Source organism: Podarcis vaucheri, assembly GCF_965113315.1.
Source record: "Podarcis vaucheri genome assembly, chromosome: 5".
Lineage (NCBI taxonomy): Eukaryota > Metazoa > Chordata > Lepidosauria > Squamata > Lacertidae > Podarcis > Podarcis vaucheri.
The window spans coordinates 63816173-63839318 of record NC_138763.1 but is presented as its reverse complement, the minus strand read 5'-3'; the positions used below and the strand labels follow the sequence as shown (position 1 = coordinate 63839318).

The 23146-nt window shown below is 42.3% G+C and overlaps 1 long non-coding RNA gene across 1 annotated transcript; it reads right to left on the bottom strand.

Annotated features, from left to right (window-relative positions):
* Nucleotides 1–10354: 10354 nt before the first annotated feature.
* Nucleotides 10355–11512, bottom strand: LOC309532839. Its single transcript, XR_014220040.1, has 2 exons — nt 11399–11512; nt 10355–10615 (listed from the first exon to the last, which is right to left on the bottom strand). It is a non-coding gene; the product is annotated as an uncharacterized lncRNA (long non-coding RNA).
* Nucleotides 11513–23146: the final 11634 nt, after the last annotated feature.

The following is a 23146-nucleotide window of genomic DNA, read 5'->3' as shown; positions in this document are numbered from 1 at the left end:
TCCTTTTTCTCTCCCCCCTGCCCCATTAAAATGCATGTGGCCTCAGTTCCTCTGCTGTTCAGCTCTCCCTCTTTAAAAAAATGACACCATGGCAAACGGCCACTAACCTCTAGCCCAGAGCACAAAGCACTCCAATCTGCTCTTCCCATTGCTTCTTCTGGGCTGTCTCCCATCTTTGCTCATGCTATGCATGTTGGTCTTTTGCCCTCTGCCCCTGGGAAGGACCTAACAGGGAGGGCTTGCCTCTGGTATATGGCACAGTCCAGCACCCCAGTCTAGTGTCAGTCATCAAAGAGCAGCAAAACACTATGCTGGAGGATGAACAAGTGAGATAGTTAGGAAAAATTAAATGGGCCCGATAGCAAAATACGTAGAGGATAATGTAACTGCACCATGTTCATTGTGATACTAAGCTTGAAATATGTGCATCTAGGCTTGTAATATACCAAAGATACACCAGCTGAGGGGTTATAAGATTGTGCAGAAGCTCTTCTATGCTGGTAGAATGCAATGCTCTGTATAGTGTATCCATTCCTTTTAGGTGCAATAATTTTGGCTGGTGCTGTACTTGGTGCTATACATGGTGCCTTTATTTCTTTCTTGCCCTTCATCCTAGGCTGCAAATTGTATTCAGGGAGACATATGAAAAGCTGAAAAAAGATGGGAAAGTAGAAGCTGTAGGACAGAGGTTTGTTGCTACCATAGTGACTACTTTGCATGCAGTGCATCTCATCTCTATATCGGTATAGGAGAGCAAAAGTTTTAAGAAGAATACATTTGCCTGACAGCCGAATAAATGTCACTTGGCAATATGTATAATATGCAGTCTTATTGCATGAGTGATCCAGAGAGCCAGATAGTCTCTTCCTATCTATCTGGGGAAATAACAGAATGTATAAAAATATGAATCCATTGCAACGTTATTTGTTTATATGGATCAATTACTGGTGTGGAGGAGAGATTATTTTTCCTGGTTCTGTTTAACCTGCACTGTCAATAGTTGAAAGACAATATAATAAATGTGTGAGGCAGCTTCTACAAAGGCAGCTTTGTTTGATGTACCTGCTTATTATTTGCATCTGAATAGTCTTAAGCCTGATTTCCATCTTTCATACAAGCCTGTGGGTTGCTTTCCTAGAGTTCTTACAGCAGCAACCGATTCAGCAATGTAGGAAGATGTGAAAGACTGCAAATGAGTGCCATCATGTACAGATTTTCAGCAGGCGCAATATAATACTTTATGGTACCCATAATTTCAAATCTGAAGCTTAGCTGATTGTGCGATTATTGCGAACATGTGGTTGGGCTCAAAATTATCATTGTAATTGCATGGAAATGTCCTGTGTGGGTCACACAAACATTTACTTTACATTCAGAAACATGCGCTGCGTTTTAACTCGCGTCTGTCTCTCCTGGAAGAAATTAAAATGAGGATGGTGAAAGCTGAAGGGCTTCTTTTTATAACGGAATTGCTTTTTAAGGTATTTCATGGATTGGCAGAAGAACCGAGCTTAAAGGTGTGTCCGATATTTAATTGAATAACTGCATTTGAAACATGCGGAGAAATAAAGATGAATATTTCCACATTCGTACTGACAGTAAAAATAAAGGGACAGGGATAATCATACTAGCATAATGTGATAGGACTGTTCAGTCATTCAAGCTTTTATCCATTTCATTTTCTTTTCTCATTTTCTCTGTAGTGGCTACAAGGCTCCAGTTGAAAGGACCAGGAAACAGGTGACCTCTGTCTGAGACTCACTGCCAATAAGAGTAGACAGTACTGGCCTCACTGGATAAATATCCTAACCTGGTACAATGCACTTTCGCTTGACATATCTACCTTCATATTTTAAAACAAACATTATTAAAACATGATAAGTCGTCCAAAGGAAACCAAAACCAGGTGGCGTTACTACACCTCCTTCCTACTTGAGGAAGTGGGGAGTTAATATTTTGAAATCTTTAGAAGTTAAGCCCTCTGCCAACCCCCGCCCGAAATCTTTCCAGTGCAGGGTTGGAATCACAATTTGGCATCATGTCCTTGGAATAGCCTGTATGTGATGCAGATCTTCTTAGTTCTTTTTTCCCTCCTCATTTCCCTGCTGAAGGTCTATTGTTCTGTTCATTTATAGATCCTGTTTCTGTTCCATAACAACACAGTAGTGGCATTTAAAGAAAACGGCACATGCCTACCTTTCAAGACGAATTTCAAAAAAGCGGGAACAAAAAGTAAGTAGATCTGAATAATGCATGAAACAGCGCACTTTAAAAGGTTTTTTAAAAACGAGATAGTGATAGTATAGTAAAATACGATGCATAATAGATAATGGAAGGTCTCTTTCCCTTTCTTACATGGTAATTTTCTAACTTACAATGCTGTGGTGTCATAACGTGTTAAAAATTAAGAATGGATGCTACCAAACTGGGCTAAGTTCAAGGTGCTGGTTGCATGCAGCTTAGGGTCTGGATATCTGAAGGGCCACCTCACTCTTATATATGCTTAGTTGATTGCTGTGATCTGCCATTGAAGGCCTCCTATAGATATCATTGTATCAGGAGGTCTGTCCCACACAATATGGCAAATAGGTCTTTAGAGTTGTGGCACCTACCCTTTGGAATTCCTTCCTACAAAATATTATCCAGATACTGTCTCTTTTGTCTTTCCATCAACTGCTGGAGACTTTTCTCTTTCAAGAATCTCTTTTTAAATAAAGATCTTTCTCAAAACTAAGTTGGGTCCCACATTAATCACAAAGAGGCACTCACTCAAGTGCGGAAGTAAAATGCGACTGGCAGCATTGGCAGACTGAGAGTTAATATTTGGCGTAAGGTCATCCGTCTCACAGAGAAATGTGAGAAGAAGCAGCCATCAGTTTTGGTGGCTGATTGCTGCTGAAGTTAACTGTAGTCTCTGGGTCCCAAGTGGTGTTGGTTTCAATGAAGATGTTGACCCGGGACATGTCATCTTGAAAAAGGCAAATTCCACACTAGGGATAATCAGGAAAGGGTTTGAAAATAAAGCTGCCAATATTATAACACTGTTATACAAATCTGTGGCGCAGCTGCATTTGGAGTACTGTGCACAGTTCTGGTCATCTGATCTTGAAAAGGACATTGTAGAGTTGGAAGAGGTTCAGAAGAGGGAACCTAAAAGGATCAAGAGCATCTCCACCTCCCGTCATTCAGCCTGGACACTGAGGTCCAGCTCCAATGGCCTTCTGGTGGTTCCCTCACTGTGAGGTGAGGTTACAGGGAACCAGGCAGAGGGCCTCCTCAGTAGTGGTGCCCGTCCTGTGGAACGCCCTTCCATCAGATGTCAAGGAAATAAACAACTGACTTTTAGATGACATCTGAAGGCAGCCCTGTTTAGGGAGGTTTTTAATGTTTAATGTTTTATTGTGTTTTTAATATTCTATTGGGAGCTTCCCAGAGTGGCTGGGGGAACCCAGCCAGATGGGCGGGGCATGAATAATAAATTAGCAGTAGTAGTTATTATAAGAGGATAAAGTAACTCTCCTGACATGAAATGTGGCAGCGTTCAGGACATTTTAGTTCAGAAAAAGGCAAGTAAGAGGAGACATGATAGAAGTTTGTCAGAAATTATACACGGCACCGAGAAAGCAGATAGAGGAAAGTCCCTCTACCCTCGTAGCACCAGAACTTATGAAGATCCAATGAAGCTGCATGTTGGAAGATTCAGGTCAGACAACAGGAAGTATTTATGCAGTACATAGTTAAGCTATTGTCTTCTATCCCAATGGAGGCAGTGATGGCCTCAGACTTGGGTGCCTTTAGAAGAGTAGACCAATTCATGGAGGATAAGGATATCAGTGGCTACTGGCCATGATGGCTGCGTTCTCCCTCCACTGGCAGAATCAGTATGTCTCTGAACACCAGTTGCTTTGGAATTTCAGGTGGGCAGAGAACTGTTGCTCTTAGACCCTCCTTGTGAGCTTCCCATGGCATCTGGTTGGACTCCTGTGGGAACAGGTTGCTGGGAAAGATGGGGCACTGGCCTGTTTTTGGACCAGATGACCCTTTAGATCCCTTCCAACTTTACAGTTCTATGATTCCATGATACTATGATCAACACTCGGGAGTATAGACGGGGCCTGGTTCATCGGCTGCAGCTGCAAATGAATAGCAATCCTTTTGCAAATCAATTGCAGGGAACCAAGTTTTGAATAATGCAGGAGGAACAAGCAGATGTACTACATCCACAATATTAGCTGTTTTTCACAGAAGAAATTCTTAAGAAGCAAACTTCTATTTACCAAAGTCTTTAACTCTTTTGATAAAAAAGCAGCAAAATAACAGGTATTCGATCTTCAATCAGTGGGGGTTAGCAATGCAGCGCAAACACTTCTTTCTCCAGAGAAATAGACCAGCTTTTAACAGCTCCAGCTTCTGCTTGATCTACAATATGAATAATATGAAAGAAATATGTTTTTTACACTCCCCCCCCTCCTACTTTCACATGGAGCTGGTGAAGAAAAGCCCTTAGAAAATTGCATGGAGATGAATATATATTCCACTTTCCAGGTAGACAGGCATTATACCAAATATCTCAAAATGATTACCTGTGGAATGCTTGAGATCTCATGGTGTCTAACTCTGCAGTCTTGCACATGTTTACTCAGGAGTAAGTCACACTTTGATCAGTGTTAAGGTATTTAGGATTCCTGCCTTATTGATGCAAGTCGCAACTGAGGATGACCGTTCCCTTTATAACCTCTCATTTGTCATATGCTCATTTTTGTTTTCATACAGTAGCTACTTAAAGTTTATTCTCCAGCATGTATGGCGAATTTAAAATGGTGGTGCCAACAGAGGCTGTAGCAGTGACAGCAGAACAGAAACCTACAGTCACCGGTGTTTTATTTATGTATTTCTTAATTTATTTTGTTTTAAAATAGACATTTTTAAGAACGCTTTCAGGGCACAGCCCCTTAACATAAAAGCAACCATAAAATACAATGTCACATTTCAATAAAATCACCCGCGTAACCAAGCAGGCAGTTCACAGACCAGGAGCACGGCATTATAAACTTGCCCACAACAATTTAAAGAAAATTTTACATCATCAGCAGTATAGCTCCTTTAAGAAAAGAAATTTGAAATGAGTTACTTTGCAGAGCCCATTTAAAAGTCTCTACAGATATTACTTTGGAGGGGGCTCTCTGTCACTGTGGGGTCACCACTGAGAAGACCCTGCTTCTGATTCTCACAAATCTCAATCAGTCTTGTACTAAGAGCAGTGGCTGCACATATTCATATAGATGAAGCCAAGTCTTCAAATAGCGTGCCCCAAGTCTATTTTGCTCCAAAGGCCAGCATTTCAGATTGGGCCTAGAGACACACTATTAACTTGCACAGTCATGTAATATCTCGGTTGCATATTCCAACAGTTGTCCCCCACCCCAAAATCTGAGCAGCTACATTTTCACCATTTGAAGTTTCCCAACCATTTTTAAAAGCAAAGGGTGAACATGGGCACTAGTTTGTATGTCACTAGTGCATGAGTAACAGAGGCTAAGCTTGCCTTTTCTAGTTGAGGTTCTAAGGTGTAAAGGAAGAGCAGTGACTGTTTTCAGTACCCCAAACTACATCTAAGGACTACATTGGCAAAGAAAAAGCACTTTTATATGCGTTGTATATGCATTCTAACACTGTGACAGCAGATGGCGCTGTGGAGTTTTATTTTGGCCAACTCGACTTCTCATACAAAGTTAACAGCCAGTTTAGCTGAAATGCTTCTTTGATTTGTCTAGATCTAGCCTAGGTCTCTGTTGGTTTGAAGAATTATACTGTTGTCTATTTTCAGAACTGGGCAGATTTTCCTTACAAAGTATTTTCCTCATTTTGAATAGCTATTGACTTTTCTTTCATCAAAGAAAAAGAATCAATACTGCCATTAATTTTCTTTGATATATTTATGAACCAATAACGTAAATGAATCAAGAACACAACAAATAACATTTCAAGTTCCATAAGCTGCTAGCCAGAATTATTATTAATTGTATAAGCTTGATCCAGAGTATGTTAGTTGCACCCCACTGAAATCTCTGTGAAAAGTTAGTTGTGGTTTAAATCCCAATGACTTGCATAGGAACTATGCACATCAAACGTTTTTTCTCTTGTTGTTGTCGTTGAAATAATCTATATTCCACCTTTAAATTGTAAGTTACAAAAGTGGTGTGCAACCTAACAACTTAAGAAAATAAATAAAAACACATTAAACACCAGTAGGTTATAAATTTTCATCTGCCATACCAAAGGAGCAATAAAAATGGATCAAACTTATCAAAGGCTTAGGGCGGTCTGATGGAACAAATGCATTTTTACTAGCCAATGAAATATCAGTACCATTGTGCTTGCCAGATATCCAGGGGGGAAACAGTTGCACAAGATACAGTAGGTGTCACCACAAAGAAAGCCCACCTCCAAGTGATCATAGTAGACTGGTAGATCTATTCAGGGCGAGATGCTATTTCAGATAGCATGATTCCAAGCTGTATAGGGCCTTATCAGCACTATCTTAAGACTCTGGTAGCGAATTGGCAGCCAATGAAATTCTTTAAGCATGGTAATATATGTGTGTGCAAGATGGTGTCCCCCTTACGTCTTCAGGTGCAGCCTTTTGAACCAACTGCAGCTTCCGATCCAAAGCTGTGGGCCATTGCACATAGAGCTCATTGCAAAAGGCAGTCTTTAGGCTACCAGTACATAGATCATTGGAGCTCAGCTATCTGTGTCCAGGAATGGCTGAAGTTGGCATAGCATCCAAAGCTAGTTAAAGGCCCTCCAGATTACTGAAGCCAGTTACAGTGGGATAGCTCAGTCGGTAGACCATGAGACTTAATCTCAAGGTCATGGGTTGGACAAAAAGATTATTGCATTGGGCTAGATGGCCCTTGTGGTCTTTTCCAACTCTACAATTCTATGCTTCTATGATTGAGGAGAATCTCCAAACTGTGCACTGCTTCTTCAAGGGCAATGCAGTTATGTCCAGAACAGAATGACCAGTTCTCAGACCTGAGACCTACTTGCACACGTAGCCTTCATCTTCTCAGGATGTGCACCAACAGCTTATAGCCCACCCCTGTGACCAGCACACACACGCAGGGCACGTGTATCTAGGGCTCACTATATCATTAATAAGAGTGTAGTGACTTTGTCCCATGAACTCAGTACAACCATTGTGAACTTGAACCAGAATGCATGCACTCGGCTTTAGTTCCATTTAGTACTATGATGCTATTACAGTCACATGTGGCCCAGAAAAGCAAAACAATACTACTGTATATAAAGAAAGATTAAACATCAGCCATTTTCAAAGATATGAATCAACTCAAGGCACAAAAGAAAGGGACTAGGGAAATGGAGCTCTCTTTTTTTGCCACCAAAGCACAACTACAGAGTTTGCTCTGTATTTCATGTAATAATTCTGCCATTTGCTGAAAACAGCCTTGCCTTTTCATTCCGTTTTGTACAGATACTGCAAATAATATTTGCACTGCAATTTCTAGGTACTAAACAAACAGAAAAATAATCATCCTTCTAATTGCCTTTCTACTATACATACAGTACATCCTTTCTTCTTAAAAGATGTGATGACATTTCATGAATGCCCACAGGAGTGCAAATTTATACCCTCTGTTGTTAATCTCTTTCACGTGACAACTTGCCAGTAAGTTTATTAATAAGGTGGGTGTTTGTTTGTTTTTTTAAAAAATGATGGTTTGTTTCTTATGACTCAAAAATCTTTTGAGTATATGGCAGAAATGTAAAAGCTTGCCAGATAGGAAGAAAGAACAAAAGAAAATGTACCAGTTGTGTAATAGGTATGAGTTACTCGTGCGTAAGCTGATGCCTTTCTCGGTTAATTTGCCTTGTTAAACCTTTCTGACTGCACAGCCCCTTCTCATCGTGGCTGTCTCAGTCACTGGCAGAATCCGTCAGTGGGCGTTTCTTGAACCTCCTCCAACATAAAAGTTGTTTGACACCCAGTCTCCTCCTCCTCTCACTGCGCGGGAGTCTTCTGCGCAGGGAAGGCACGGGTAGCGGAGGACCTGGGCTCTCCTCACTGATGTCCAGTGAAGAGTCCTGGAGCCCTCTCTCCACTTCCCCCGTCTGCCTCCCTTTATCCCTGGTGTTGCGCTGAATGGCTTCCCCCTCTACTGAGCTGTTACTCCCCCTGCTGCTGGGTCCTTCGCCAGCATCATCTGGGAGCCTCCCCTTCGCCTCTCCCTCCTATGTCAGTTCCCTGACAAGTTGTTTTAGACAGAGGGAGATGCATTGGGGGCTCATCACATGCTAGGTGAGAAGGAGGGCCTGTCCCATTCCTCAGCCACAGTACTCTGAGTCATAACAGCAAGCCTTAAGGTGCTGTTATTTATTGCTTGATCATTTATAATCATCCAGAAGGCTGACCTGGTCTTTGTCAATGAAACTTGAGAAGGTGGAGTTCCACTCCTTTGCCCACTGGAATGCCTAGGGTAGCATCAACACAGACTCAAGGGTCAGAGAGGAAACTTCACTGTGTCTCCCTCTCCAGGCTCCTCCTCCTCATCTAACCAGTAGTTGATTGTTTTAAGTGTTTGTATCTGATGTTGGGTACTAGGGACAGGGTAGGACACCTCTGCAGACATTGAGACGAGTGTGTATATGTCAAGAGTGGGGGTCTGGGGAGCGTGGAATGTGTGGTGGGATCACTAAGCTGATCCTGCTCTCCCTTTTTCCCAAATGTTTATGCATTGAAAGGGTCTGAATAGGACCCTTGTTGTTCCCTGACAGTAACTGAACTTGGAAAGTTGCACTCAGCAGGAATCCAACAGAGTTGTTTGTAGAACTTCTGAATGCCTGGAAGGGTGACTAGATGCCTACATTTAATCACTGTGTAAATTGCTTTGAGGTATCATACTCAGAGAGGTAAATTTTGAGGTATCATAATTACAGAGAGAAAATAAATAGCAGGTACTTTCAAATGCTCTCACCCTCCCTGCCTCATATGCAGCAGTTAAACCTACAGGCCAAAAGATTTGCTGCTGCATGTGGAATTTAGAATTCATATTTCTGAGTCTAAAACCGTTCATGCAGTACAATCATGCAGTAACTGAAAGTGCCAACAAATCAATATGTTGAATTTCATAGGAACCATTTAGCAGATGTTGTCACACTACTCTGCTAATTACTCTCCTCCCCCACCCAAAACACAATGGTTTTAGAGGGAGGAAATGAGTGCAAACATATAAATTCAGCTCCCATTCTGTAGAGGGAAAGTGCACTGTTATTTTTGGCATCCACGCAGGACTAGCTTGTGTTTAATCTGGAACAACACAGATGGATATTCGGTGAAGGCTGTTGCTGATACCCTCTGAGTTTAGTCTTCACTTTTTTTCAAATCAAGAAGAAATGGGCAGCATACTCTATATATGCAACCTATTAAGTATATACAGTTGGGGAAGGGCCATAGCTTAGCAGTAGAGAACATGCACTGCAAGCAGTAGGTTCCCAATTCAATTCCAGGCTTCTCCACGTATGGAACTATCTGAAACTGAGCTTCAGAACTCACTGCAGACAGTACTAACTGAGCTAGCTACTGGACCATTGGTCTGGCTCAATAGAAGGTTCCAATTAAGAAATGAGACCCATTGAAATAATTGAGGCATGCTTCCAATGTCATGTGCTGAGCATCAGAATATTCACAGAGAATATGCCGGCCTTTAGGGAATAATGTTCCTTGCATCAGTGTTTTCCCCTCTTATTCCCATGGGCACACGTTGGTAACATTATCACTGATGCCCTTCTGTGTTCTTTTGCTTAGTTACCCTACAGATATCAAATAACTTGGCCCTCCTCATTCTGCATGACTGATAACATGTTTGTAATTATATGACATGCTGAGAATCTCAGCAAACGTTCCAAGAGTCAGGGGACGTCTTACCATAAAGTGAGATAAAGCAGCTGTTTTGAGCAGCATAATTCCAGGGGGAACTGGAGTTTCATGCCTCCCACTGCCATCTCTGGATGTTATTATCTAATAAAAGATAACCTGAGGGAGAGAAATGCCTTTGGCTGGTGGTAGCAAGGATGCATATTAATTTAAATATGAAATGTAAATCAATAAAAAGGCTCTAGCAACTGTGTCCTAATTAAGTAATGCATGTGCTTATTCCGTTATTTCATTGAAGCATATCCAGATATTTGTGGTTTGCATTGCTGCTTTGATAACCCTAACCATAATTGTGACTGTGGGGTGTGCAGGGGTCCATTTTCATTGTTACATTTTAATCTCTTCCCTTTGCTTATGAAGATGCTCGGTGAAATTGTTTACTACTTACGCTTCTGCTTTTTTCAGTCACTAAGCATTTTATTTCTCAGACTTATAGCTATACTCTCATGCTTATACATGGGATTTCTGCTGGGAAAAGGCCAAGCATGACTTGGAAAGCTGATAACGTCTTTTCAGCAAATATTCACACTCCGGAAACGCAATGAATGTACAGTAATCCTGGCAAGAGCTGGATACGATGTCACACAGGCATGTGCTGGGTTAAAACAGCCTCTTCATTTTCTGATTTGGGATTCCTTTTCCAGCAGGGATTGGAAACTGTCATGGTTTGGTAAAAGAGAATCATTTAGATGTGAAAACCTGGGCTGGACACTATTTTTTAAAAGAAAATGGAGTGGTTTGAGAGAGAACTTTTTCCCATGGCATGCATTCCTATTTCTTTTGTCCTGCTGTCACCTCTTGTCAAACACGTTTGACAGATTTTTGAAACAATGCAAAATCCCTGTCAAACCTGTTTCCCAAAAGGAAAAAGCAGGACAAGCATTTGCACCACACCCAATGATCCTTCCTCTAGAATGCCTCCGATTCTCTGAAATGAAAGCTCCCATCTGGGCTGTATCGTACTAACACTACATGCACTGAAATTAATAGACCTAAGGTATTCATGTTTCTAAATTTTAGTGGGGCTGCTCTGACTACTAAGATCAGATATGGCCCTCTTTCTCCAGCGATACAGCCATTACCTATCAGATGCCCTGTCATTCCAGCTACAGGGAGTATGACCCTGCCTTGCAGCAGGATTCAACCATGTTGCAGCCAGACATGCTTTTTTTCTTTCTACTCAGCTGTCTCCCCCAGTGCCTTCCCGCTCTTGTCTTTTATACCCAGTTGTTTCTGTTATCCCCCTACTTACTCCAGCATTAATTTCTCCCTTTCACCATCATGAATTCTTTCTGTGGGATTTTGTCTGCACAGACCACTCAGGACCTTCTAGAAAGCTGCAGTTGTGAGTACACACTAGATACTATCTCCTCCTTTGTCTAGCTGGCAAGGGGAGTGATGGTACCAGTAACCAACTCAGGCTTTATATATTATTCTAACCTGGAGGCTTATGAGGTCTGTGTTAGACTGAGGAAGAATGTGAGAGTGCCCATCTTCTAATCTAGGGTAAGGATGGGGAACCTTCCTAGCTCAGGAGGCCAGGTCTTTGTCTCCAATCAACTTCGACAGGTAGGTTAAACCATCTACCTGACAACCAGCTGACTCCATAATGATGCTAGGTGATTGACACATGTCAAAATTCTTTGGAAGATATGCTCTTTAAGCAACAATCAGATGGTGCTCTGTTAGAGGAAGCCCCTTTGAAGTCTCTGCAGAGGGGCAATTAGGAGCATTTCCCCCTTTTGCAGGCAAAGCAGTTTGTGCTGGGGGGAGCACTGTGAATAGTAACTGCTTCCTTTGGAGAAAAAGAAAATGGAAATTGGAAAGGACCTTGTGGTGCTTTTCAAGTGCTGCTCAAGGGGCTTTGTAAGTCCTCTGTTTGGGCTTGCTAAGCACTTTGTGTCATGTCCCAATTGCCCAACAAGCAGCTGGTTGTCAGGATAGGTGCTGCGCAAGGGGCTTTGCAGGCACTGCCAGTCGACCAAGCCCCACCTGTACCTGCAGGTGGGCAGGATTTGGCTGAAATGGGTTCATGGGCCGGATTAGGCCCATGGGCTGAAGGTTCCCCATCCCTGTTCTCGTAGGAATGGATGGAAGAATTTTATCTGTGTCTGTTGTTGAAGCCTCTTCCTATGTACGCTTAACACTTCATGGATTTGGGAAGCACAATGAGATTATTGTTGTTTAAATAGTCTGGCTTTTGTTAACCAGGCGGTGTGGTGCCTTCATACTTGCTTTGTTTTATTTGCTTGACATTTTATATATTTTTAATTGTAGTGTTCCTTGCTTTGGGATTAGGCAAGCTTAAAATCTCTAATGAAGCAGTATAATAATAAGGGGTATGAAACTCTCTATGGGGTATTTCCATGATTCATTGTGTACCCTTTACCTGCTGTCAAGCGCAACCTTATCTTTCCTAATAAATCCAAACAGATTTTTATTCTTTGAACAAATAACTTTTTGTAAAGTTTTGCTTAGGAATAGGGCTGGCACATCTGCACCTGAGATTTTGAAAGTCACAAAGCAGGATGCAATTTTTCATCAGGAGTGCAGCCAAGGGACTTGGCCCAAAGCTTAATGAAAGTGTCAGGCACAGAAATATATATTAATAAACTGCCTTTCATGATCCGTCTCTCTTTCATTTGACATCTCTGTTACCCGACAGAGACAGCTGCCTTTTTCCTTGAAAAGTTTTGGAGACTGCAATTAAACATATCATACGATGTAGATGCTTGTCAAGCCACACCTCGTTAAGTTATCCTGCAAAATGCCAAATATAGCCACATCATTACTGTATAAATGGCAATGGGTCTTTTCATTTGGAATGCCAGGTATCATTCAGGAAAGTAATGCCACGACTTCTGTTTTGAACACTAGTGCAAACTAATCGGAAGCTGAGCAAGCAGAGTTGGTGCTTGTTTAACAGTGTAACCTCTTGGTGAGCTGTTTCTCTTTCTCATCCTATGAAGTGGAGATACCGTATTTTTCGCTCCATAAGACGCAACTAGTTTTTAGAGGGGGAAAGCAAGAAAAAAAAATATTTTGGCAGTGCATGTAAGCGGCTCTTGCTTTTTTTGCTTTAAACCCTTCCATCCCTCCTCCCGCTTCGCTGAGAAGCCAGCAGAGCAAGAGCGATAGCTGCGCAGCACCTTTTCTGCTGGCTTCCCAGCAAAGCGGGATGAGGGACGAAAAGGAGCCTTTACAAGGGAGTGCTGAGCAGAGCCTGGCAGCGGCTCTTGCTGGATTTTTTGGGAGGTGGGGGAAGGGACAGAGGGCAGCCCATCAGTCCTTTCCCCCATCTCATGGAAAAGCCCCCAAGAACCACATGCTCTTTAAAGAGCCATGCCTAGCATGTGTGCTGCTCTTCGGGGCTTTTCCCCAAGTAGGGAGAAGGGACTGATAGGCTGCCCTTCTCCCTCCTTGGGAAAAAGCCCCCAAGACGCTCCACGCAGCTCTTTAAAGGGAGCGCTGAGCAGAGCCTCCCGTCTGCATTCACTCCATAAGATGCACACACATTTCCCCTTACTTTTTAGGAGGGAAAAAGTGTGTTCTATGGAGCGAAAAATACGGTATTTCTTCTATAGTAATCTGCCTGATAAGAAACCTGAGAAAGCAGGCAAATGGTTAAATTCCATGTGAATACAGGCAACCCCTTGTATGTCCCATTAAAAAAAAAAAATAGTCACCCTGCTTTTCAGATGTTGTTGGGCTCTAATTCTTATCAACCTGAACCATCATGGCTAATGGTCAAAGATGATGGGGAAGACAGGGTAGCAACACCTTGAGAGCCACAAGTTTCCTATCTGTGTCCAAATTATCCTTCCTACACCAGCTATCTTTTTTTCTCTTTTTTGCAAGACTGAAAATGTCTGTCAGTGGTTCCCAAATGGTGATCCGCAGACCCCAGGGGGTCCACATAACCTACCCAGGGGGTCTGTGCCTCCAATCACATAACAAAAATTACCATAGAGATATCAAAATTTTCAAAAGCAGGGGGTTCGCAGTACTTAGTTAATTGGGAACCACTGGTCTATTCTCTTAACCAGTAGGCCTTGGGCCTAAGAGCTTATCCACACTTACTATTTCCCCTGCTCTTTCTAGGCATAGGTGTTTAAAACTCGCTCTTTAAAGCTGAAGTGAAACAAATGGCAATTCAAGTTTTCCATGGATTCTGTGGAGCCAAAAAGTGCTTGGACATGGAGCCTTAAAACTTAGACCATGCCTTGAAAGTACAGAGGAAACCTAAGTGTGGATAAGCCCTAAATTAAGCTGTGGAAAGCTTTATCATGACTACGAGATTGTCAAACTCAACCTTCTGGCAACAACCCACAGTCTTTTGTATTGGAACAGTCACTTTGTGATTCCCAGTGCTGTAAAGAGTCTTGCTTTGTTCAGAAGGACACATTGGGCTGTGAGCCCAATTCAAACACTAAATCCCCACCACTATACATAATAGGGATGGAGATCCTGTGGACCTCCAGCTATTGCTGGACTACAGTTCCCTCTATTGGCAAAAGCTGGTAGAAGCTAGAGGTTTCCCTCCCTGGTGGATAAGATTCTTGTCCCCTAGCAATGCAGTGATCCTATATATGTCTCCAGAAATAAAGCCCACTGACTTCAATGGGGCTTGCTCCCAGATAAGTGGCTATGAATTTGCAACCTAATATCTCAATATACTTCCAGTATACGTGGTTAATTGTAGAGCTGAGGGAAAATACCTTCCCATATTTCTCACCCTGTTTTCAAGTGGTGAATTTGGGGTTATTTGCATATTTCAGAGGGATTAACAGGTAAGCAGGAGTTCTTCATTTCTTTTTCTAAACACTGCGTTGCAGTTTCATTGTTTGTTTTTCATCATGGTGTAGTATAAATCCACAGGTGGAGAATAGTGGCAGCCATTCTGAGATTCCAGCCAGAAGTTCCTATATAAGAATCTATGGCTCAGCAGCATTCTTTGCAGTTCCCAGAATGTCATAGATTGTGATAATAACTGCATTTAATAGTAAAGGTAAAGGTAAAGGTACCCCTGCCCGAACGGGCCAGTCTTGACAGACTCTGGGGTTTGTGCGCCCATCTCACATCTATAGGCCGGGGGCCAGCGCTGTCCGGAGACACTTCCGGGTCACGTGACCAGCGTGACAAAGCTGCATCTGGCGAGCCAGCGCAGCACACGGAACGCCGTTTACCTTCCCACTGGTAAGCGGTACCTATTTATCTACTTGCACCCGGGGGTGCTTTCGAACTGCTAGGTTGGCAGGCGCTGGGACCGAGCAGCGGGAGCGCACCCCGCCGCGGGGATTCGAACTGCCGACCTTTCGATCGGCAAGCCCTAGGCGCTGAGGCTTTTACCCACAGCGCCACCCGCGTCCCTATCGCATTTAATAGTACATGGCATCAAATGCTATTACCATGAAAACATTCTAGACAGTGTTTTAAATGCAAAATGGGGCAGGTGTCCAAATTAAGTAAACATTATAGAGGAGAGTCTAGGCATGTAATTTTATGTACATCTCTTGGTAATACATGTCATAAGATCTACATGACAGGGGAGGTAAATGCTGAAAGGACAAGAAAACAAAAACGTGATTTCAAGCAATTTGGTGCTGCACACTCCTGTTCCTGTCAGATTGATCCAAGCAAGATCATAGCCAGCTACCAAGCAAAGCTAATTAGCACTTCAACAGCCATATTATATATCCATTCTGATGTAGTTTTAGCTTCACAGAAGCGGCAAATATTGTTTTTGTCTGAGCTGAGTGCATATTCTCTCCCGACCCCTGAGAATATGCTTCCCTTCCATCTTTGTTTCATGTTCCTCGTTGGTTGAAATAATTGTTGTTGTTTGGTGGGGGGCTTTCTTGCTTTTGCAAAAAAACAGAGGCTACATTTTAGGTATGAGAAACATGGTAGAAACTTATTGCTTGCAGTCTGGTTCTAGCCTAACGTAGCATAAGTTAACACAGCTGTAGCACTCCAACATTACACCATCATTATGGACCAGGACATAACTGGGACATGGGTGGCGCTGTGGTCTAAACCACTGAGCCTCTTGGACTTGCCGATCAGAAGGTCAGTGGTTCGAATCCCTGCGACGGGGTGATTGCTCTGCCCCAGCTCCTGACAACCTAGCAGTTCGAAAGCATGCCAGTGCAAGTAGATAAATAGGTACTGCTCTAGCAGGAAGGTAAAAAGTGTTTCTGTGCACTCTGTTTTCTGTCACAGTGTTCCATTGTGCCAGAAGTGGTTCAGTCATGCTGGCTACATGACCTGGAAAGCTGTCAGTGGGCAAACGCCAGCTCCCTTGGCCTGAAAGCAAGATGAGCGGCACAACTACATAGTCGCTTTTGACTGGACTTAACCGTCCAGGGGTCCTTTACCTTTTACCTTTACCAGGACATTCTGCTGTTGCATCTGACTTGATTCAGCTGATGCAGGTAAGGTTGGTGGAGCTCTGCTCAAGAGGAATCGGGGAGGCATCTACTGTCTTGTGGCTGACATAAAGTTGGTAACCCAATAACTGTGACAACCGAGGAATTGTGGCAACTGCTGCAACTTTTTTCGCTGTGAGGAACCATGACCTTCCCTCCATGCGTTCATTTAATAATAACAGTAAAAAGGGGGGATTGTGAATAGTGGTATTAAGAAACTAGAATTAAATCTGGCTCTGGAATGCTGCAGTGAACGACTCTGTGGGAAAATTATGTATTTCTGGCTGTGCAACAGTTGCCTTCCACCCTTCAAACTCTGCCTGCAATCTGCTTCTAATTAGCCTGCTAGACAACACATGGCGTGCGAGCCACTGGGAGCTGTTCATCTTTGTGTAGCTTCCATTCCTTTATTATTATTATTTAAAAATAAAAAGGTATACCGCTTAATTGTCAAGACCCCTCTAAGCGGTTTACATAGAACATAGTTTTAATGTAGATTTTATCAGTAAAAGTCAGAAGTTACAGACAAGTCAGCTTAAAAATATCCCACGTGTTAATAGAAACAGTAGTTTAAAATACACATTATATTTTTTAAATGGGCTTGCAATACCGCAGTCCATTGTTACCCATAGCATGCTGTGATCACACTAAAACTTTTCCAGTTCCATCCTGATATTAAGAGTGTGATTCAGAGGGGAATTTTCATCAGGACTGTGGGGCAGGAGCAAAGAGTTAAATACAACCCCTGTGGAACACATCTCAACCCTCCCCTAGCTGTTATTCTGAATTCTTTTTGTTTTCTTTTGTTTTTTTAAGCCCACTTAATTTACACATGGAAGTCACTGCTTGATGCTGCAAAATTTCACACATCCATTGCCCACATTAAATTTGTGAATCCGGCCCCAAACTATCAGTCTAAGGCTAATACATACTTAAAGGTAAAGGGACCCCTGACCGTTAGGTCCAGTCGCGGTCGACTCTGGGGTTGCGGTGCTCATCTCGCTTTATTGGCCGAGGGAGCCAGCGTACAGCTTCTGGGTCATGTGGCCAGCATGACTAAGCCGTATCTGGTGAACCAGAGCATCACACGGAAACGCTGTTTACCTCCCCGCTGGAGCGGTTATTTATCTACTTGCACTTCATGCTTTCAAATTGCTAGGTTGGCAGGAGCAGGGACCGAGCAATGGGAGCTCACCTAGGAGTAATTCACATTGAACTCAACAGAACTACTTCCAAGCAGACATACATAGGATTGCATTGTAAGCAACTCAATCAAATTAGTTATCAATATGAAGCTAGGGAACAGCAGCAATCCACACAATCATCTTTGGAACGTCTTTCCTAATCTGAGAACACCTTTTATATACATATTAAAAACCCACTTCAATTTGATAAACTTATGTTGATTGAATCTTCCTTTAGCCTTTTGTCTTGCACAGAAGCAGCAATGGGCAGTAATGCCTCATTTGTCCATGACAACACATTTGAATAATTTTCAAGGACAGGACTCTGCATTAAAGCAAAACGAAAGTGAATCCTCAATCATAATCTTTAGGTGGGTTTAAGACAAGGAGATAGAAAGCTGCCTTATGTCTGGTCATAAGATTTCCACATTTAGTCCAGTATCGTCTACTCTGACTGACAGTGGCAATTAAGGGTTAAGGGGAAAGGTCCCTTCTCATCTCCTTCTTCCAGATCTTTTTAACAAAAGATGCCAGGGATTGAACCCAGAACCTTCTGGAGGTGAGCATATTTTCAACCATTGAGCTAGGTTCTGTGTCCCCCCCACACACACCTTCTATTATTTGTCTTTCATATACCATATAAAAGATAGGCATGACTTGATTGAAAAAATCATCATCTTTCTAATGCCTCCTTATAGTGTCATACATCATTCAGTTTCCATACACCGTCTGTGAATAAAACCGCATATAATTGTTGCAATTAAAATACAAATAGAGCATAAGGATTTCATAATGTCTCTTAATGTAAAAAGACTGCAGTTCATTCTGAATATGATTAGTTTCTGGCACCATACCTGTAATTACGGTAATTAGAGCTAGGTGCAAAATTAATCTCAAACCAAGGTGAGTTCATTCATGTAGAACAGTCCAATCTACCTGATCTTCTTAACAAAAAAAAGAAATGAAACTGCAATACTTTAAGACTATACGCTCCTGTATAAATAAATACAATGACATAGAAACAAATGGAAATACGAAGCCAAATAATTGTCTGTAAAAATAAAAAACCCACCCTACACACCCACAATTTCATATCTTAGATCTCCATCTAGTGATCAGACACACGGAACGCAGGTTGAATATTTGTTGCCGCTAATGGTCTGATCTGCATATTTGGCTTCCCTTTGGGAAGCACAGGGTTGGCGTAGAAGGGAGGTTAACTAAACACAAAGGTCTGCACTTCCATTATGGGTAGGTTATTGTCTCCTCTTCCCCCTTGCCCTGCCGCCACTATTAATTCAACAATTGGCAACTATTTCCTCCCTGCCTTCCTGCTGTGAATACATGCATTTTTAAATAAGCCGTAGTGTACTTGTCTCAGTGCACGATGTAGCAGTATCTGGACCATCTGCTTCACTTTAATATATATTATTCTCTATATGAAAAGCGAGTCTGGAGTGATAAATTCATAATTCAAGGCTTTTGAGAAACTCCTACAGAAATCCAATAAAATCAAAATGAAACAGCAGCCTTGTAACATATAATATCCCTAAGGATCAAAACTTGTGTAGCCAGCTTAATATCAAAGGATCACTTGGTAATATTTGTTATAAACCATCCAACACTTCGGCTCTGGGGGGGGGGGGAAGCACCACCAAATATGATTTGTGCAAAGAAGCCAAAATGAATACATATATATGGAAAAACATACACCTGGAAATTCTGACTGAAGCTCTACAAATTTGAACATCCTTAACAATACATTGAAGTTCAATGGGATGTTAGATTCAGGTCAGTGGCCTTCCAATGCTACCACTCTACCTTCAGTAATTAAAAGAAACAACTGCCAATGTGAGTGAATGTTTTAAAAGGCCAAAGTATCTGTAACTGTTTCTCGAGTTGCCATTTCTCTTGTATGTGAATTCATGCTCTGTTGTGATTAAAAGCTGCAAGATGCTTGGGGAGGCTGCATAATGCTCACATGGCTGGTTCATACAGAACAGTGCAGGATTAATACACTATATTTTATTAAACTGGGAATGAGTGTTTAGCTGATAACAGACTGCTGCTCCTCTCTCATGGACCGAGAGGAATGGTGGGAGGTACCAGCTGGGGAACCCCCAAAGGAAGAAGGCTCAGAGCCCAAGGGATTAATGGTGGTATGATGATGAATGGTCAGAGGGAGAAGCCTAGGAGAAGGAAGTGTTGGAAACCGAGAGGTAACAGGGTTTAGAGAGCAGGCAGAGCCTGCGGTGGAGAGTAGTCCAGAATCAGAATCAGAGGTGGAAGCAGGAGAGGAGAGAAGCCAAGAGGCAGAGATGTGTCAGGCTGGTGAAAAAGCCTGGGTGTTTCCCTCCTCCTGCTGTGACAAGCTTCACTCCCCACTGGTCTCCCAGGACATGAAGAGCACGCAAAGACAGGCACGCAGACACAGTCTCAGATTGCTTGGGAGGAACCCAGGGGAGGAGGAGATTTAGGCAGCTATGGGAGGTGGAGACCTTCAGCCTCCACAGCTGCTTCATAGGGGCAAGACCTACTGAGAAGAGCTGCTGTGCTCACTACGCCTGCCCCACCCCCAGCAGGTTTTGTTTCTACTAGTAAAGAGTTAGTCCACTTCACTTACTCCACGTGATTCATTGCTGGCTGGCTCCCTGTCATCCTCATGCACCAGATTCAAGGCTGTGATCCTGGTCTTTTCAGACCACAGTTTGTCCAAAATGAGAAGAGATGTTTCCTGCTTCCTCCTGAAAGGCATCCTTCAAGAGTTTGAAGGGCTGTCCTAAACATGTTGGAATGGGGGTGGTAGGCTGCTGTGGGTGGGATGGGATTTCTTCTTCACATGAACTTTCTTAGGATTCAAGTATGATTTTATGCAACAGCCCATGCCCCTAACAGCCCCCCACCCCGCCCTGACTCATCCCACATTGTTGAGAAGGTTTCTTGTCTTTTAGAGAGGCTTTTGGTGAGGGCCTCAGGTAGCTGCAGGAAGTGGAGAAAGGAAACTTCCCTTCCATTAACTTCCTTATCATAAATTAGGATTTAATCCTTTGTTTTTTATGAGGTCTGCATGATATCTGTTAACATTTTATATACATTCAGTCCTAGCATGGACCAATGATCTTCCTGTGATGAGTCAGTAGGTGGGTGGCTATGACGTTCTGTACAGAACCCTTGCATAATATGCCTACAGTTCTGAGTGTAGTTGACTCATCATATCTCATACCTGCTGTCAGCCAATATTAAGGCAGTCATTTATTTGGTTCTGTTGCTTTCACTTTTAGAGGAACCAATGATGCTCATCAAAAGGCTGTGAAAGAATTGATTATGCACAATAGAGCATGGCAACAAAATTATGGCTAGGACTCCACCTGTAGACCACTGCCAGCTAATGAGACAACGGACTGTGCAATATTGATGTTATAAGAGATGTCATTCAGAGCTACAGATTACTCAGAACTGTAAAAAAATGACGTGCCTATGCTCTCTTATCAGTCCATACTGAATCACAGAGTGCTAGAACAGACTGCGATTAAATATTTGCTCTTAAGCCCAGAAACACCCACCAATTTATTAAGCCTGCACATGTTCTGTACAACATGGTGCCATGGGAGTAATGTTTTTGAAACATGCCTCCATACCCATTTGAAGTAGGCTGTTTGGGATGTCCCAGCCCTGCTGCAAATGTCACTGCATTATTGCTCAGCATTTGCAAATCCCATCAGCTTGCTCCCAACAAGTTAATTGAAGTGTTGCATCCTTGAGAAACCTGCTAGTCTGAACGTATTTAAGCATGGAATTGATATAACAAGAGAAAAGCAGCATATGCTTCTCTAACTGCTGGAAAACTGATGCATTGTGAGATGCCCAGCATCCGTCAACAGCACTAGCAAAATACACACACACCCCAGTCTTAATTTCCCAAGCAAATTACCATTTGAAGACAAACACATCATTTCTTTAGAAGAAGACCATGCTATGGGGTGTTCTACAGTAAGAATACTATAAATCATTATGTTATTTTATTTTATTTTAGCACAGAGGGAAGGAAGAGAAATCATTTCAGGATGTAAGTAAGTTGACTAATATCTCTTTGGCTAGAAATAAAGCCAGTTAAAAGAAAGACACAGGGGAAGTGTTTCTGAACCAGTTGGATGCCTGCAATGGTTCGCTCAGTATCATGATCTATGTGTTTGTGCACAGAAGGAATTAAAAAGCAATAAAGAGTTAGTTGGGGAAGTTTCCCGTGGGTACACTTTGTGTTAAATGGTGCATTTGGGAAGTAAATTCAAAATGGACCAGGCATGTAAATCTTTGGTGGCAGCAAGAGGGGTGGTTGAGGTGTGTGTGTGTGTGTGTGTGTGTGTGTGTGTGTGTGTGTGTGTTCAGGATTATATTCTGGGCAGTAAGTGTCAGTGTCCTTTCACAGTAAAAGTTTGTGTGCTCCTAAACAGAAATAACAGTGTGTTTTGAAACCAGACCACAGGTTCATTGTGAGGGGTAATATAGTTCATGACTCTACCCAGAAAGAGAAGCCCAATGTGGTGTAGCGGATTGAGTTTGTACAAACCCGGGTTCAATAAATGTCAATAAACAGTAAGGGGAATGGGAAGGGGCCATTCCTAGTCACCTCACACTCAGTTTTCCAAACACTGAGCCAGCACTCTCACCAGTTTTCTGACTGGGGCTTTGCCAACAGAGCCCTGGTAGCTAAACCAGCATGTTTGCAGTGACCATTTCTCCTTTAGCTAGAAATGAACATATGTTTCTGTACCCATATTCTCATAGCTGCATCAGGTGAAATTGATTGTCTGGACCTACTTTAGTACTATTTTATTGTACGTTTTAAACCAGCATATAAACTTGAGTACCACTATGGGAGTGGTGTAAAAATGATAATATACATAAATTAAACAACCTATTGGCAATAAAGTCGACCAGGTATCCAGAATATACAGCCACCAATTTTAACTGGGGGGGGGGGTGATGTATGAAAACACTACAGAAAAAGATAATTCCCAAGGAATAAATATTCTTTTACTTCTCCTAGTACTTTGCAAAGCCTAGAATGGTATTTTCTTGGCTTCACAGACTTGGCAGAAAAGCATTGTTAGATTCTAGGTTGGCAACACTGCTGTACAGTTATTCTATCCAGACTGGGAAAGTAGGCTGTTTTCATTCCATGCCTGTGTACTCTCTTTGACGTTCCTTACACACTTTCCCCCTTTAAACGTATCCGATCCCAAACCAGCCATTGAAATTCAGAGGGAAAGATGTCATTTTAAAAATGCATGATCCATTAACCAAGGAACGTACCCAACTGTAATGGTATAAATCAATAAGACTGAAGTCCCCACTGCACCATCATTCTGTCAACCTTCTCCCCCCAAATTCTCAGCACTGTGGGATGCCTGCCAGGGAAACATAATAAAACAGCTGGAACATAAATAAATAAAATAAAGTTCTTGACCCCAGAAGTTTTGGTGTGTTTTCCCTTGTTCTTTAGTTTTTAATCTTTTCTCTTTTCGCATCATCCCCCATTTCCCTTAACTTTGTGAGTTCAACCTTATTCTCTTGAT